The following is a 14,697-nucleotide window of genomic DNA, read 5'->3' as shown; positions in this document are numbered from 1 at the left end:
TATGTAAGAATCTGCTGTCTGACCAAAGGCCATAAAGATTTACTTTTATATTTTCTTCTAAGCATTTTACAGATATAACTCTTCCATATAGATCTTTGATTTACTTTGAAATAACAGTTGTGTATGTTGTGAGGTAAAGATACAACTTCATTCTTTTACAAATAGATATCTAGTTGTCCCAAAAATATTTTTTGAATGACTACTCTCGAAATTGAATGGTCTTAGTGTCCTTGGTAAAAATCCTTTGACCATAGGGCTGGGTGTATTTCTGGAATGTCAGTCCTATCCCATTGGTCTGTGTCTGTCTTTATGCCTATCGCATACTGTCTTGATTGCTGTAGCTGTGTATTAAGTTTTGAAATCAGGAAGTATAAGTCCTTTAACTTTGCTTTTCTTTTTCGAGATTATTTTGTCTATTGTGGATCTCTTGCATTTCCATGTGAATGTTTTTTTTTTGTGTGTGTGTGGTACTGGAGGTGGAACCCAGAGGCTTTCTACCTCTGGGCTATACTCCCAGACCTTTTTTTTATATTTTATTTGGAAACAGGATCTCACTAAGTTGCTGAGAGCCTCACTAAGTAGCTGAGGCTGGCTTCGAACCTGTGCGATCCTCCTGTCTCAGCCTCCCAAGCGCAGGGATTACAAGCGTGCGCCACCACGCCCAGCTTTCCATGTGAATTTTAAGATCAGCTTGTCAATTACTGCCATAAAGCAAGCTGGGATGTGTGTGTGTGTGTGTGTGGTGCTGAGGATTGAATCCAGGGACATTCTACCTCCAAGCTATACCCCCAGCCCGATTTTTTATTCTTTATTTTTGAAACAGGGTTTCACTAAGTGGCAGAGGGCCTAAGTAGCTGAGGCTGGCCCCGAACTTGGATCCTCCTCTCAGACTTCCAAGTACTAGAATTACAAGGTTATACTACCATGTCCAGCTAGCAAGCTGGAATTTTGATAGGCATTGCATTGAATCTAGAGATCACTTTGAGAAATGTTGCTATTTTTAAAAAAAGGTCTTTGCTCTTTCCCGGCGACCGCCGTCATGGGTCACGTGCGCACCAAAACCATGAAGAAGCCAGCCCGGGTCATCATTAAAAAGTGCCACACCCGGCTGGGCAATGACTTCCACACCAGCAAGCGCGTGTGCGAGGTGATTGCCATTATCCCAGCAAGAAGCTATACAATAAGATCGCAGGCTATGTCATAAAGATGATAAAGCGGATTCAGAGAGGCCCTGTGAGAGGCATCTCCATCAAGCTGCAGGAGGAGGAGAGAGAACGATGTTCCTGAGGTCTCATCTCTGGATCAGGAGATCACTGAAGTAGATCCTGACACTAAGAAAATGCTGAAGCTTTTGGACTTTGGCAGCCTCTCCAACCTGCAGGTCACTCAGCCTACAGTCGGGATGAACTTCAAAACATCACGTGGGGCTGACTGAGTCTTTTGCTATGCTATAATATTTTCAATAAGCCTGGGACTACCACGGGAAAAAAATAAAAAATAAAAATAGGTGCTCTAGCTGGGCATGGTGATGCTTATCTCTATTCTCAGTACTTGGGAGGCTGAGGCAGGAGAATCACAGGTTTGAGACTAGCAGTGGTAACTGAGTGGGACACTGTGTCCAAAATAAATAAATAAATAAATAAATAAATAAAGCTAGGAGTATAGCTCAGAGTTAAATGCCTCTGAGCATTAAAGTTTCTATAATTTTCAGCATATAAATTTTGTACTTCTTTTGTCAAATTTATTCCTAATTATTTTATTTTATATGCTATTTTATTTCTTATTTATTTATTTTTATTGTGGTACTGGGGAGCCAGGGGTGTTCTAACTTCGAGCTCCACCTCCAAACCTATTTTTTATTCTTAATTTTGAAACAGGGTCTCACTGAGTTACAAAGGGCCTCACTAAATGAAATTCTTTTTATTTTTAGATTGTTTACTGTTAATGTATAGAAATGTAATTGATTTTTGTTTTTTTAAATTTTTATTGGTGCATTGTATTTATACATCATAATGAAGCAAAAAACTTGTGTAGACATAAATGCACACATCACCCAGCCAGCCCCCACCCAGGCCCACCCCACTCCCTCCCCATCACTCCCTCCCAGGCTTGGCTTAGTGGTTGACTGTGATATGAATTAGTACATCTTGTGCTTTAAAGAGTTTCCCTCTCCCCCTCCCATCCCCACAGTTAGGTTGCCTTATTTGCTCCTCTATAGGATCTCCTTTTTCACCTAGAGTTCCTCCTATGACCCCTTTCACCCTAGCTTTCACATATTAGGGAAAGCATCCGATTCCTTACTTTTTGTGACTGATTGATCTCACTTAGCATAATGTCCTCAAGATCCATCCATTTCCCTGAAAATGATGTATTTGTGGTTTTTGTAATGGCTGAGTAAAATTCCATTGTGTACATATCCCACAGTTTTGTAATCCATTCATCTGTTGATGGACATCTTGGCTGGTTCCATAGTTTGGCTATGGTGAATTGTGCAGCTATGAACATAGATACACATGCATTAGTTTGGTAGTTTGGTTTCCTTTCTTTTGGGTAGATACCCAGAAGTGGTATTGCTGGATCGAATGGTAAATTTGTTCCCATTCTTCTGAGGATTCTCCACACTGTTTTCAAAAGTGGTTGCACTAATTTGCAATCCCACCAACAGTGTTTTAGAGTTCCCACTTCTCCACATCCTCGCCAGCATTTGTTGTTGTTTGTGTTTTGAATGATTGTCATTCAAGTTGGGATAAGGTGAAATCTCAGGGTAGTTTTTAATTTGAATCTCTCTGATTGCCAATGATGTTGGGCATTTTTTCATGCATTTAATGGACATTTGAATTTCTTCTTTCGTGAAGTGTCTATTTAGTTCATTTGCCCATTTTTTTAATTGGATTTTTTTTAGTGTTGAGTTTCTTGAGTTCTCTGTATATTCTAGATATTTATAATTGATTTTTGTATAAAGATCTTACATCCTGCAACCTGTGGAACTTTTAAAAAAACTATCTCAAATAGTTTTTCAGTGTATTCCTGAGGATTTTCTATTAACCAAATCATCTCATCTGCAAGTAGAGATCATTTTACTTCTTCCTTTCCCATATGGTTTTTAAAAATTAATTTTTCTTGCTGAATTGCCCTGGTTAGAACCTCCAATATGATGCTGAATTAAAGTGGTAAGAACAGATATCCTTGTCTTGTTTCTGATCTTGAGATCATTATTCTTTTTTATCTTGAAATTGTCTCATCTTTAGCAAGTAGAAGCCTTTCAAATTGGTTACTGTGTCCTTTTGACATGACATCAATCATAATTGCTAGCTTCCTTATTTTCTGTTACAATAGCCTGGACATCTTGTACATTTCCTGCCCCAGATCTAACACATCCTGCTCCCCTTTACTGAGTAAAGGCATTGGCACAATGTGGGCGCTAGGGGTAATTGTGGCTATTGTGTTGATAGTTGCTTTTTTAGTGGGCAGAACTGGCAAGTCTAGACTTTGTAGAAAGATAACAATAATTCACAAATTCATACTACTGTCGCCAATTCAAAATGAAGATTTTATGGCTTTTACATAATTTTGTTGAATTCATATTTGTGTCTCTTTTCCCTTAGGCTGAAAATATTAGTTCCTAATAACAATGCAGTTGCCTACAGTATTTGTTTTTATCCTAATATATGGGTATGTGAATGCATATCTCTTTGTATAAATGTGCATGGTTATGTATGTTTATGTATTGTGCACATTTATAGTTTCAAAGTAACAATACTAGAATCAAAATCAACAATTTTGAGAATTTTTTGTATCTTCTTGTCCATGGGCTAGCCTATAAGAGATGTACAGTCAGTGCTATGTATTTAAATTGACTTGAAATTCTTTTTTTCTCTGTTGTTAAACCACCGACTTGATATACAAGTTAATTTGTTTTACTTTTCTCACATAGGGCTTGATTTAAATTGCCCTTTGGGCTGATAGCTGGATTTTTTTGGTATCACTTATGCCATAAGGTCCTTACTTTCTCCAGATTTCTTGGTGGAAAGACAGCTAGCTATAGCTCTACACAATTTGAGCATTGCTGATAAAGATGCTACAGCGTTTCCTTGGGATGAAGTGAGGCCTCTAGAGATAGCGCTTTCTCACTCACAAGCCTCGAAAAGCACAGTACTGAAAGTGCAATTCCAAGTGTTTACTGGCAATCGTTCGGTCTGAGCTATGATGCCCAGAGAACCAAATCACTCCAGGAACTAAAATGTGGCGGACTCCAACCAACTTCTAATCCCTTTCTTATTCATTTCTGCCAAGAATCTAAAACTTGGTCTTGATCCAAGCACATGGTGGAATTCAGTTGTTGCCTGGTCCCATGTAGCTGAGAAAATTCTTGACCCTTGGGTGGCCTCTGGGGCTCACCAGTTCCCTCATTGTTATTGTCTCTGACCAGCTGGTCAGGTCCAGTTGGCAGTCCTGGGTGACTCCTACTTCTATAGTTCCTCTTGGATGCACCACTGAACTATGTTTTCATTATAAAACACAGAAAAACACACCAAACAAATGTGTAGAGTACTGAATTATTACAAAGCCACACCTTCGTAACGACCATCGAGGTTCAGAAGCAGAGCTTTGCCAACTGCCCCAAACCCCTCCAGACCCACTCACACAATTTTTGGGGGGGTACTGGTGATTAAACTGAGGGGCATTCTATCTCTGAGAGACACCCTCAGTCCTACTTATTTTTTGAGTCAGGATCTTGCTAAGTTGCTGACGTTGTTCTCAAATCTGTGATCCTCTTGTCTCAGCCTAAGTACTGGAATTATCAACATATGCCACTGTGCCTAGCTTATTCTTTTAATTTTTATAGTAATAATTTCCTTACAATTTGTGGTTTTGTCATCCAACCGTGCAGCCTTAGACACTCTTGAATTTCTTTTAATCTACAGTTTCCCTCCTCATCCTGTTATTTCCCTTGCAATTTACTTGTTAATGAACACAAATAAATAGAATTTTTGAAAAACGGAATTTTGCTGATGGCACACGCATGGTGCATTTCACCAGGCTCCCTGCTTCTCTTGCTAATGGCCAACTGGATCCTGAGGTTTGAGTTGACTCAATTTTTATCTTTTGGGCAAGACTGAGTGGTGCTGAGTTCTATTCTCAGGAGACCGTAATGTCTGGCTATATCTCTTTTTTGTGATATTAGCAGTTGTTGATTTTCATTGCCCAAATCAATGAATTTATGAAGTGAATCAATATGACGATCACCTATTTCTATTCGTTTTTTCATTTATTGGAATAATTTTATTTTTTTTCTTTTTTAAAATTTTTATTTTTAATTGGTGTACTGTATTCATACATCATAGTGGGATACATACTTTTGTAGACATACATGCACACAATGCCCAGTCAGCCCCCACCCGATCCCCACCCCATTCTCTCCCCATCCCTCCTTCCCATGCTTGGCTTAGTGGTTGACATCTAGTATTATAGCAATTTATCCAAAATTAAAAATGATAATCTCACATAACAGTTTCATTTGTCTGATACCAAGCTTTTGATGACTTAAAGATAACATTTCAATATTTCTTTTTGCTTTCTTTCTTACCAGAGAATCTATTTTTTCTATTTTTTAGGTGAAACTATCATATATTTATATATTTATTTTTCAGAAAAAAATCTATCCTAATATGGAATATGGACTCTAGGTACCCACAACGATCTTGAAAAAGAACAAAGCTAGAAGATGTATATTTTCTGATTTCAAACCATATAAAGCTACAATAATTGAAACAGTGTAGTACTATTCTAAAGGCAGATATATAAACCATTGGAGTTAAATAAAAGCCTAGAGATAAATTCTTCCCTATATTGTCAAGTTATTTTTGACAAGGTTTCCACGAACATTTGGTGGTGGGAATAATAATCTTTTAACTAAATATTGTTGAAAAATAATAATTACATGGAAAAGAATAAAATTGGACCCTTACCTAATCCCATATACAAATATTAACTCAAAATAGATAAAAGACCTAAATATAAATCTTAAGACTATAAACTTTTAGGAGAAAATCTGGGTCATAAAACCTCACAACATTGAAATTGGCAGTGATTTCTTGGTTATGATTTCAATGGCACAGGCAACAGAAGAGTATACAAACTCCCTAAAAAATAAAAAACATATTGTATATCCAAAGACAATGTAAACAGAGTTAAAAGTTACTAATAGAATGGGATAAAATATTTCAAAATGCTATATCTGAAGGTATATTAATATTCCAACTAGAAATCCTAAAAATTAACAACAATAAAGGCAAACAATACCCTTAACATAAGTAATGAATCTCCACAGATAACAAATCTTAGTTGTCTGTTGGATGGAAAATCTTGTTTCTCTAGCTCTGATGTGTGTTACCTATTTCTTCTTTATAGTTAATCTCTTTGAGTATTTTCTCTAGTGCTGGTTTTGAAGACATAAATTCCTTCAGTTTCTGTTTGTCATGGAAGCTTCTTATTTCTCCATCTAATTTGATAGAAAGTTTTGCTGGGTAGGAAATTTTTGGCTGGAAGTTGTTTTCTTTCAAAATTGGGAATATGTTACTCCAAGCCCTTCTGGCTCTCATAACTTGGTTTGGGAAGTCTGGAGTGATTCTAATTGGTTTGCCTCTGAATGTCACTTGGCCCTTTGCTTTTGTTGCCTTTAAGATTCTCTGCATGGCTTCCACATTGGTCATTTTGACAATTATGTGGCGTGGGGATCCTCTTCTCCGATCCTGTCTAAAGGGAGTTCTATACGTTTCCTAGACCTGCGTATCGACCTCTTTATGTTTGGAAAATTTTCTGCTATTACTTCCTTGAAGAGATTGTTGATCCCTTTGGTTTCACTTTCTTTTCCCTCCTCTATTCCAATTATTCTTAGGTTAGCTCTCTTAAAATGGGCCCATATTTCTTCAATGTCAGATTCCTGCTGTCGGATATTTTTTCCTAGATTAGAAACTATGCATTCATTTTTGGAATGATCATCTTCTAAGAGCGAGATTCTGTTCTCCATGTGTTCTAATCGGTTGTTTGTGCTTTGAATTGAGGCCTTTACTTCATTAATTACATCCTTTATCTCTTTTTGGCTCTCTCTGAGTTCTTTTCGAAGCACCTCTATTATTTCTACAGTTATTTTCCTGATTTGATCTTCTAGAAATCTCTGATTTTCTGTTTTATCTGGTTCTGATGTTGTGGGGTTGTGAGCATTCATTGCTCCAGTGTTATTCCTCTTTCCCATGATTTTGGAAGTTTGTGCCTTCTCTGGGTTCTTCCCTTGGGTCACTATGACTTCACTTAAGGTGTTCTGGATCTCGAGTCAGTAGTATCTCAGACCCCACTACTCCTTTACTGGGTTGTATCACTGAATCTCCGACCCAGAGAGTCGATAGAGGCTGCTTTAGACTATGGGGGGTGCCAGGTTGCACGTTCTCCTATGGTGTGATATCACTGCCACCGCCCCTCTCCCACTGGGTCAAGTCCCAGTGAGTACAGTACTGGGATTTCTCCGCTGTGGCCCACAATTTGACTCACTGTTCTTGAGTACGCAGATGTAGCTGTACTGAATTCGGTGAATTCGGTGCTGTTGCCGCCGGTGGCAATATGGCGCCGCTGCTACGCCCTCGGCTATGGGGCTGGCGTTTTTTTTTTCTTGGTTTTGATTTCCACTCTGAATCCCTGCAGCGTGTGCTGAGCCCAGCCACTGGGAGCTTTAGATGCCCTCTGCGCTGAGAAATCCCACCTGGCTGTTCCGCAGCGGCTCCCCTCGGCTTGCTGTGGCCGTCCCGTGAATTCGCCGGTGCCGCCAGCAGTATGGCGCTGCTGCCGCGTCCTCGGGCGTGAAGCCGCGTCCTCGGGCATGAGGATCTCCTCTGTGGCTCTGTTCTCAGTCCGCTTTCTCTCTGGAGCCTGGTGATTTTTTTTGTTTCTCTGGTGATGTTGTTTTCTGGCTTTGAAAGGCGCTGATTTTGTGGTAATGGAGATTTGTTGTTAGCGGGGCTCTTAAGCCCCGCTTTTCTCGGTTGCCATCTTCCCGGACGGAATAATTTTATAAAGAGATACTTCCATAAAATACTGTTTTGATCACCTAGTAGCATAGTCTCTGCAGGAAACACATGATATACATTTGATTCTTTCCCTTTACTTATGGATTGGTTTCCAGACATCCTTCAAGGTGTCCAATCTTTAAATAGCACTATGAATTAGAAAATTTAATCACAGTTTGTGAATTTTAATTAATTGTGATGTTATTGTGGTAAAATGTACATAACAATTTGCCCGTTTTTAAATGTATAGCTTTGTGGCATTGAGTATCCATTGCATGTTTTACAAAATATTTTAGTACTAGGGACCAAACCCAGGACCATTCCACCTCCAAGCTATTTTAGTTTACTTTGAAATAGAATAAAGTTTCAACAGATATTAAAATGCAATGGAAGTCAAGCATGGCTATCCTCCCAGACCTATTTTATACTTTATTTGGAATCAGGGTCTTACTAAGTTGCTGAGAGCCTCACTTAAGTAGCTGAGGCTGGCTTCGAACCTGTGCGATCCACCTGTCTCAGCCTCCCAAGCACGGGGATTGCAAGTGTGGACCACCATGCCCGGCTAGCACTTTCTTTCTTTCTTTCTTTCTTTCTTTCTTTCTTTCTTTCTTTCTTTCTTTCTTTCCTTCCTTCCTTCCTTCCTTCCTTCCTTCCTTCCTTCCTTCCTTTCTTCTTTTTTGCAGTACTGGGGATGGAACCCAGAGGCTTTTTACCTCTGGGCTACACTCCCAGACCTGTTTTATACTTTATTTGGAAACAGGGTCTCACTAAGTTGCTGAGAGCCTCACTCAGTAGCTGAGGCTGGCTTCGAACCTGTGCAATCCACCTGTCTCAGCCTCCCAAGCGCGGGGATTGCAAGTGTGGGCCACCATTCCTGGCTAAACAAATCTTTTTTTTTTCTTTTGCGGGTTTGGGGATGGAACCCAGAAGCATTTAACCTCCGAGGTACACCCCATGCCCTATTTTTTATTTTTTATTTTGAAACCGGGTCTCACTGAGTTGCAGAGGGCCTCACTAAGTAGCTGAGGCTGTCCCCGAACCGTGATCCTCCGTTCTCAGCCTCCCGAATGCTGGGATTACAAGCATGTACCACCACGCCCGGCTTAAACAAATCTTTAAATACTTCCCTAGCCTAGCCAAGCCTTTAGAATAAAATTAAAACTCCATTTCCACACTTGCTTTCCCCCTAACGTCTCCACTTGCCAATCAGCACAGGCAAACCTGGGCCAAAGTGAGAATTGAAATGCCCCACCTCGCAGATGCTGTCTGCAGTGTCAAAGTTATGACTCATGTTGAGACCAGAGATTGTCGCCAGAGTCAGCAGGAGGAAGCAGACAGGCTCGATAAGTGTGCCAGGGCTGAGGTTTTAAAATTAATAGAGCTTAAAAAAATAAAATAAAATTAAATTAATACAGCTTAAACATTGATGATGTTTGTATATGAGCTGAATTACTTCTATCCTGATTTTGTGTTTTATTAAAATTCATCACTTGACCTTTACTATATGAAGATATTTGATTTTTGCATACTTTGACATTTTTTTCATATTGGAAAATATGTGCGTGGAGAAGTTTCCCTTTGAACTTTAACCCAGACTTCAGCAGCTGAGAAGACAGCTGCAGAAAACTTGCACAATACAGTTGAATGGACGAGCTGTCCTAATCTTTATCCATTTGAGTATGTCCATTTGTAATTTTCATTCTCCCACATCATTTTTATGGGCTTACACGCTCAGCTGGACAAAGGTTGGCAATCAAATGTACAAGTATATATGAGAGCATTACAAGTTTTTTTTCTAAAGTATACAGGAAAATTTTTTTGTAAAGAAATCAATGTCCAAGCCAGATGTGGTGATGTACGACTGTAATCTCAATAACTGGGAGACTGAGACAGGGGGACTCACAGGTTTGAGGTCAGCCTCTGGGTAATCTCTAGTACTGCAAAAGTAAAATAAAAGATAAATAATAATTAAGAATGGAATGAGGTTGGAAGTATAGCTCAGAGGTTGAATGCCCTGGGTTTAATCCCTAGTACCACAAAGGAAAAAAAAAAAGAAAAAAAAAGAGAGAGAAAAAGAAATCAAAGCCCACATGTAAAATAAGATTCAGAAGCTGGAAACAATATTCATAGTAGCCAATGGATACTTGTTTTGGATATAAAGAATCCCTGAGCCGGGCGTGGTATCGCACGCTTGTAATCCCCAAGCTTGGGAGGCGGAGACAGGAGGATGGCGCAGGTTCGAAGCCAGCCTTGCTGACTTAAGAGACCCTGTTTCCAAATTTAAAAATATTTAAAAATAGGTCTGGGAGTGTAGCCCGGAGGTAGAAGGGCTTCCAGGAACCCCAGTACCACCACCAAAAAAAAAAAAAAAAAAAGAATCCCTGCATTGGGCACCATCTCAGAATTTTTCTTTTTTGGTACTGGGAACCGAACCCAGGGAAGTTCTACCTCTAAGGTATACCCCAGCCCTTTTTTATTTTTTATTTAGAATCAAGGTCTTACTAAGTTGATGAGGATCTCACTAAGTTTAGGGGCTGACCTTGAACCTGTGATACCTCCTATCTCAGCCTCCTCAGTACTGGGATTACAGGTGTGTACCACCATGCCCGCCTCTAGAATGCTCTTAAAAGTGTGACATATTCAGGATATCATTATCTTAACAAGTATGGAAGAGAGGAGAAAAAGCTTACTTAGAGTAACAATGATACATGGATGGCCACAACAAACAAAATGGTATTTTTTCAAGCCTATCTACTGAAAAGAAAGAGTAAGCAACAATTTATTCATTGGATAAATATTTCAGAAATGCCAATTATATACCAACTGTCTTGCCTGGCATTGGAAACATGGCTATGAACAGTCTTCATGGATCCAGTGGTTGAGAAGGGGAAGCTGACTGTGTTAAGAAGTGTAGGATCTGAAATTTTATCCTACTTGAAAGCTATTAAGTTAACTTGGCACAGTTTCATGGTTGCTGGCAGAAGACATGAGACTCCTGGGTCAGAGGCAGAGGGTTTTATTACTCACGGCGCAGAAAGCAGCATGGGTATAATATACTTGCCTTAGTTCCCCCTTGCCATCAAGTCTGATTAGGATGATAGGCATGGGCTAAGGTGGATGTCTGCATGCACACTAGACTGCATTGCAGGAGAAAACCACTCAAGTTAGGGAACCTGAATCTTTTTAAATGGGTAGTAAGTATGCTTGCCCTTTACTCTGGAGAGAGATAGCACCTCTATCTTCCAAGCCTGTTGGCAATACAAGCATCCTTAAAAAGACAGTCCAGAACAAGCCGGTGTCAGTCTAGATCAGCCAATAGGCAGCCATTTTCAGACACATGAAATGACCTTGTTAAGATGAACAGGGTTGCCGGGCGTGGTGGCGCACGCTTGTAATCCCCGCGCTTGGGAGGCAGAGACAGGAGGATCACGCAGGTACGAAGCCAGCCGCGCGCGCTGGTTTAGGAGACCCTGTTTCCAAAATGAAAATGTAAAAAATAGGTCTGGGAGTGTAGCCCGGAGGTAGAAGGGCTTCCAGGAACCCCAGTACCACCAAAAAAAAAAAAAAAGATGAACAGGGTTGCTTAACGCCTCCAGTTTACCCCAGAAAAATAAACACACACACACACACACACACACACACACACACACACACACACACATGTACACATTTATCCCTGAAGTTTTATGATTGATTCATAGCATTATTGTAGCAATATACAACCAATCCCATCATCAATGACTTCTTAATTCTAAAACCTAGTTTTTCTTTCCCATTGTGACCAGGGCCCTCTTTCTATAATATAGATCATATCAGATCACTCCCATCCTTTTTCTTGCTTCTCTCCCATCCAAGAAAGGATTTCTCTCCCATCCTTTTTCTTGCTTCTGGCTAGAAACCCAGGCCACACAAATGTCCCTTCACTTCCAAAAAGAAAAATAAAATCTATAGAATACCTTTTTATATTTTTATAAAAGTTTTTTTTTAAGGCCAGATGTGATGGCGCATGCATATAATCCCAGCATTCGGGAGGCTGAGACCAGAGAATCGCGGTTTGCGGACAGCCTCAGCTACTTAGTGAGGGCCTCTGTGACTTAGTGAGATCCTGTTTCAAAATAAAGAATAATAAACAGGGCAGGGAGTGTAACTCGGAGGTCGAATGTCCTTGGGTTTCATCCCCAGACACGCAAAAAAAAAAAGAAAAAGTTTTCTTTTTACTGGGTGTGGTAGTGCATGCCTGTAATCTTACTATTTGGGAGGCTGAGATAGGTAGATCACAAGTTTGAGGCCAGTCTCGGCAACTTGGTGAGACTCCAGCAACTTCATGAGACCCTGTTTCAAAATTAAAAGGGCTGAGCGCATAGCTTGGAGGTAGAATGCTCCTGGGTTCAATCTCCAGTAACAACAAATAAATACATTTGGGGGGGGGGTGGTATTGGGTATTGAACCCAGAGGCATTCTACCACTGAGTTAAGCTTCTAGCCCAATTTTTTTATTATTTGGGAACAGGGTCTCACTAAGTTGCAGAGGGCCTCACTAAGTAGCTGAGGCTGGCCACAAACCTACGATCCTCCTGCCTCAGCCTCCGAAGTACTGGATTACCGGCAGGCACCACCATGCCCGGCTATTTTTTTTTAAAGTTATTTACTCGTTTTGGTACATCTGGAAATATAGCAAATTACAAGGAGCAGCGCTTAGGCCAATAGTCCCTTGAGGCTTTTGTCCCCCAGACCTTTTTGCATATATGCTAATATCTGATGCTTCTCTTTATCATCACTAGATGTGCAGGTATTATTTAGAAAATTTAGAGGTTATAAAAACCACTAATAATATTAAAAGACAAATGAGCCAGGCGTGGTGCACACACCCGTAATCCCAGTACTTGAGAGGCTGAGATAAGAGGATCGTAAGTTTGAGAACAGCCCGAGCAATTTAGTGAGGCCGTCAGTAACTTTGCATGACCGTGTTTCAAAACAAAAAATAAAAGTAGAGCCGGGCATGGTGGCGCACGCTTGTCATCCCCGCGCTTGGGAGGCGGAGACAGGAGGATCGCGCAGGTTCGAAGCCAGCCGCGCGCGCTGGCTTAGGAGACCCTGTTTCCAAATATAAAATGTAAAAAGAGGTCTGGGAGTGTAGCCCAGAGGTAGAAGGGCTTCCAGGAACCCCAGTACCACCAAAAAAAAAAAAAAAAGTAGAGCTGGAAGTGCAGCTCAGAGGGAAAATATCCCTAGGTTCCATCTCCAGTAGCACAAATAAAAAGATGAATGAGTATTTTAGAAAAATAATTGTGGTATTTATGATAGATTAAAGCTAATACCTTCCCCATAGAAATAGTTTATGTGAAGCAAACAAAAACTACATATGCATTGATTTGTTTAGAAAGGCAAAGCACACGAATAGGCAGCCTTCAAGTAACTGCAAATGGCCAGAAACCAGAGTAAGACAGAACAACATGCTCAAGCGTGAAGCTGCATAGTACAACAATGATGCAGTTTTGGCCTGTAATTTGCCAGTGAAAAACTGGTAAATCTGAGTGCAGCAGGGGTTCTGTTATATGCTGCAGTTACATATAAAATTAACATAACCTTTCCGAAGGCAGTATAGTACTCTTAGGCAAAAGCCCTATAAAATTCTCACCTTTTGGTCCCACAATTCTTCTAGAAATTTTTCTTAGAGAAATAATGAGATGTGTATAGACGTATGTTCACTGCAAGACTGTGTAATAGACAGCAAGGAGAAATGCCAAAATTTCCAAGAAGGGGAAATAGAATGAATGAATTATGATTCCTTCAATCAGTGGGTTACTTGTTGATCATTAAAACAATAAAGTAGTGATAAGTAAAATAAAAAATTAAATGCGAGTAAAATAAAAATAATGTGCGTACGGCGGAGTGTGAAAAACACGAGAGAGGTCCGGTACACATGGCATGTAAAGTTTTAATGGCACGGCTCTCCCGGGGATCAGGGCGAGGCACTGTGGGGCCCGCGCGCCTGTCCGAAGCTTGAGGACACGGGCTCTCCTTTTCAAGGTATGCATCTCGCGAGAGGAGGGTTTACTCGCGGGAACGCCCAATTCTCGCGGGGGTTTCAGCCCCTCCCTTGCCCTGCAGAGGTCATGTGACACAAAGTCACATGAGTGCAGGACCCAACTTAACAAGTAGAGCTACATTTATTAACATGGAAAGATATACAGACACATCACTGAGTGAGAAAAGTGGATATAGAACTGGATGTTTTACATGCTTACCCACAAATATATCTATATTTCTTTAAAGAATACATAAAGTGCAGGACACGGTGGTGTACACCTGTAATCCCGGTACTTGGAAGGCTGAGGCAGGAGGATCGTAGGCTTGAGGCCAGTGGCAGGTAACTTAGCCAGATCCTGTTTCAAAATAAAAACTAAACTAGAGTTATGGGGTATAGCTCAGAGGTAGAATGCCCCTGGGTTCTATCCCCAGTACTCCCCCCCACACATACACAAAGATAAACTGCACGATTTCAGTTATATGTGGAATCTATCTGGGTGGTAGGAGTATGATAGTATTTAAAAATTATTTTTTAATTTTTACCTTTTAATATATACAAGATGAAATATGAACTCTAGATATTTAATTAGAAAAATTTAATTAGGAGG

General features: G+C 40.2%; 1 pseudogene across 1 annotated transcript; it reads left to right on the top strand.

The window, feature by feature from the left end:
* Positions 1–1,039: 1,039 nt before the first annotated feature.
* On the top strand, positions 1,040–1,435 carry LOC308278847 (small ribosomal subunit protein eS17-like; annotated as a pseudogene). The gene has a single exon. The product of its transcript is annotated as a small ribosomal subunit protein eS17-like (transcript).
* Positions 1,436–14,697: the final 13,262 nt, after the last annotated feature.

This window comes from Muscardinus avellanarius, assembly GCF_963383645.1.
Source record: "Muscardinus avellanarius genome assembly, chromosome: X".
Lineage (NCBI taxonomy): Eukaryota > Metazoa > Chordata > Mammalia > Rodentia > Gliridae > Muscardinus > Muscardinus avellanarius.
Note: the sequence above shows the minus strand (reverse complement) of the source record. Positions and strands in the feature narration are given on the sequence as shown.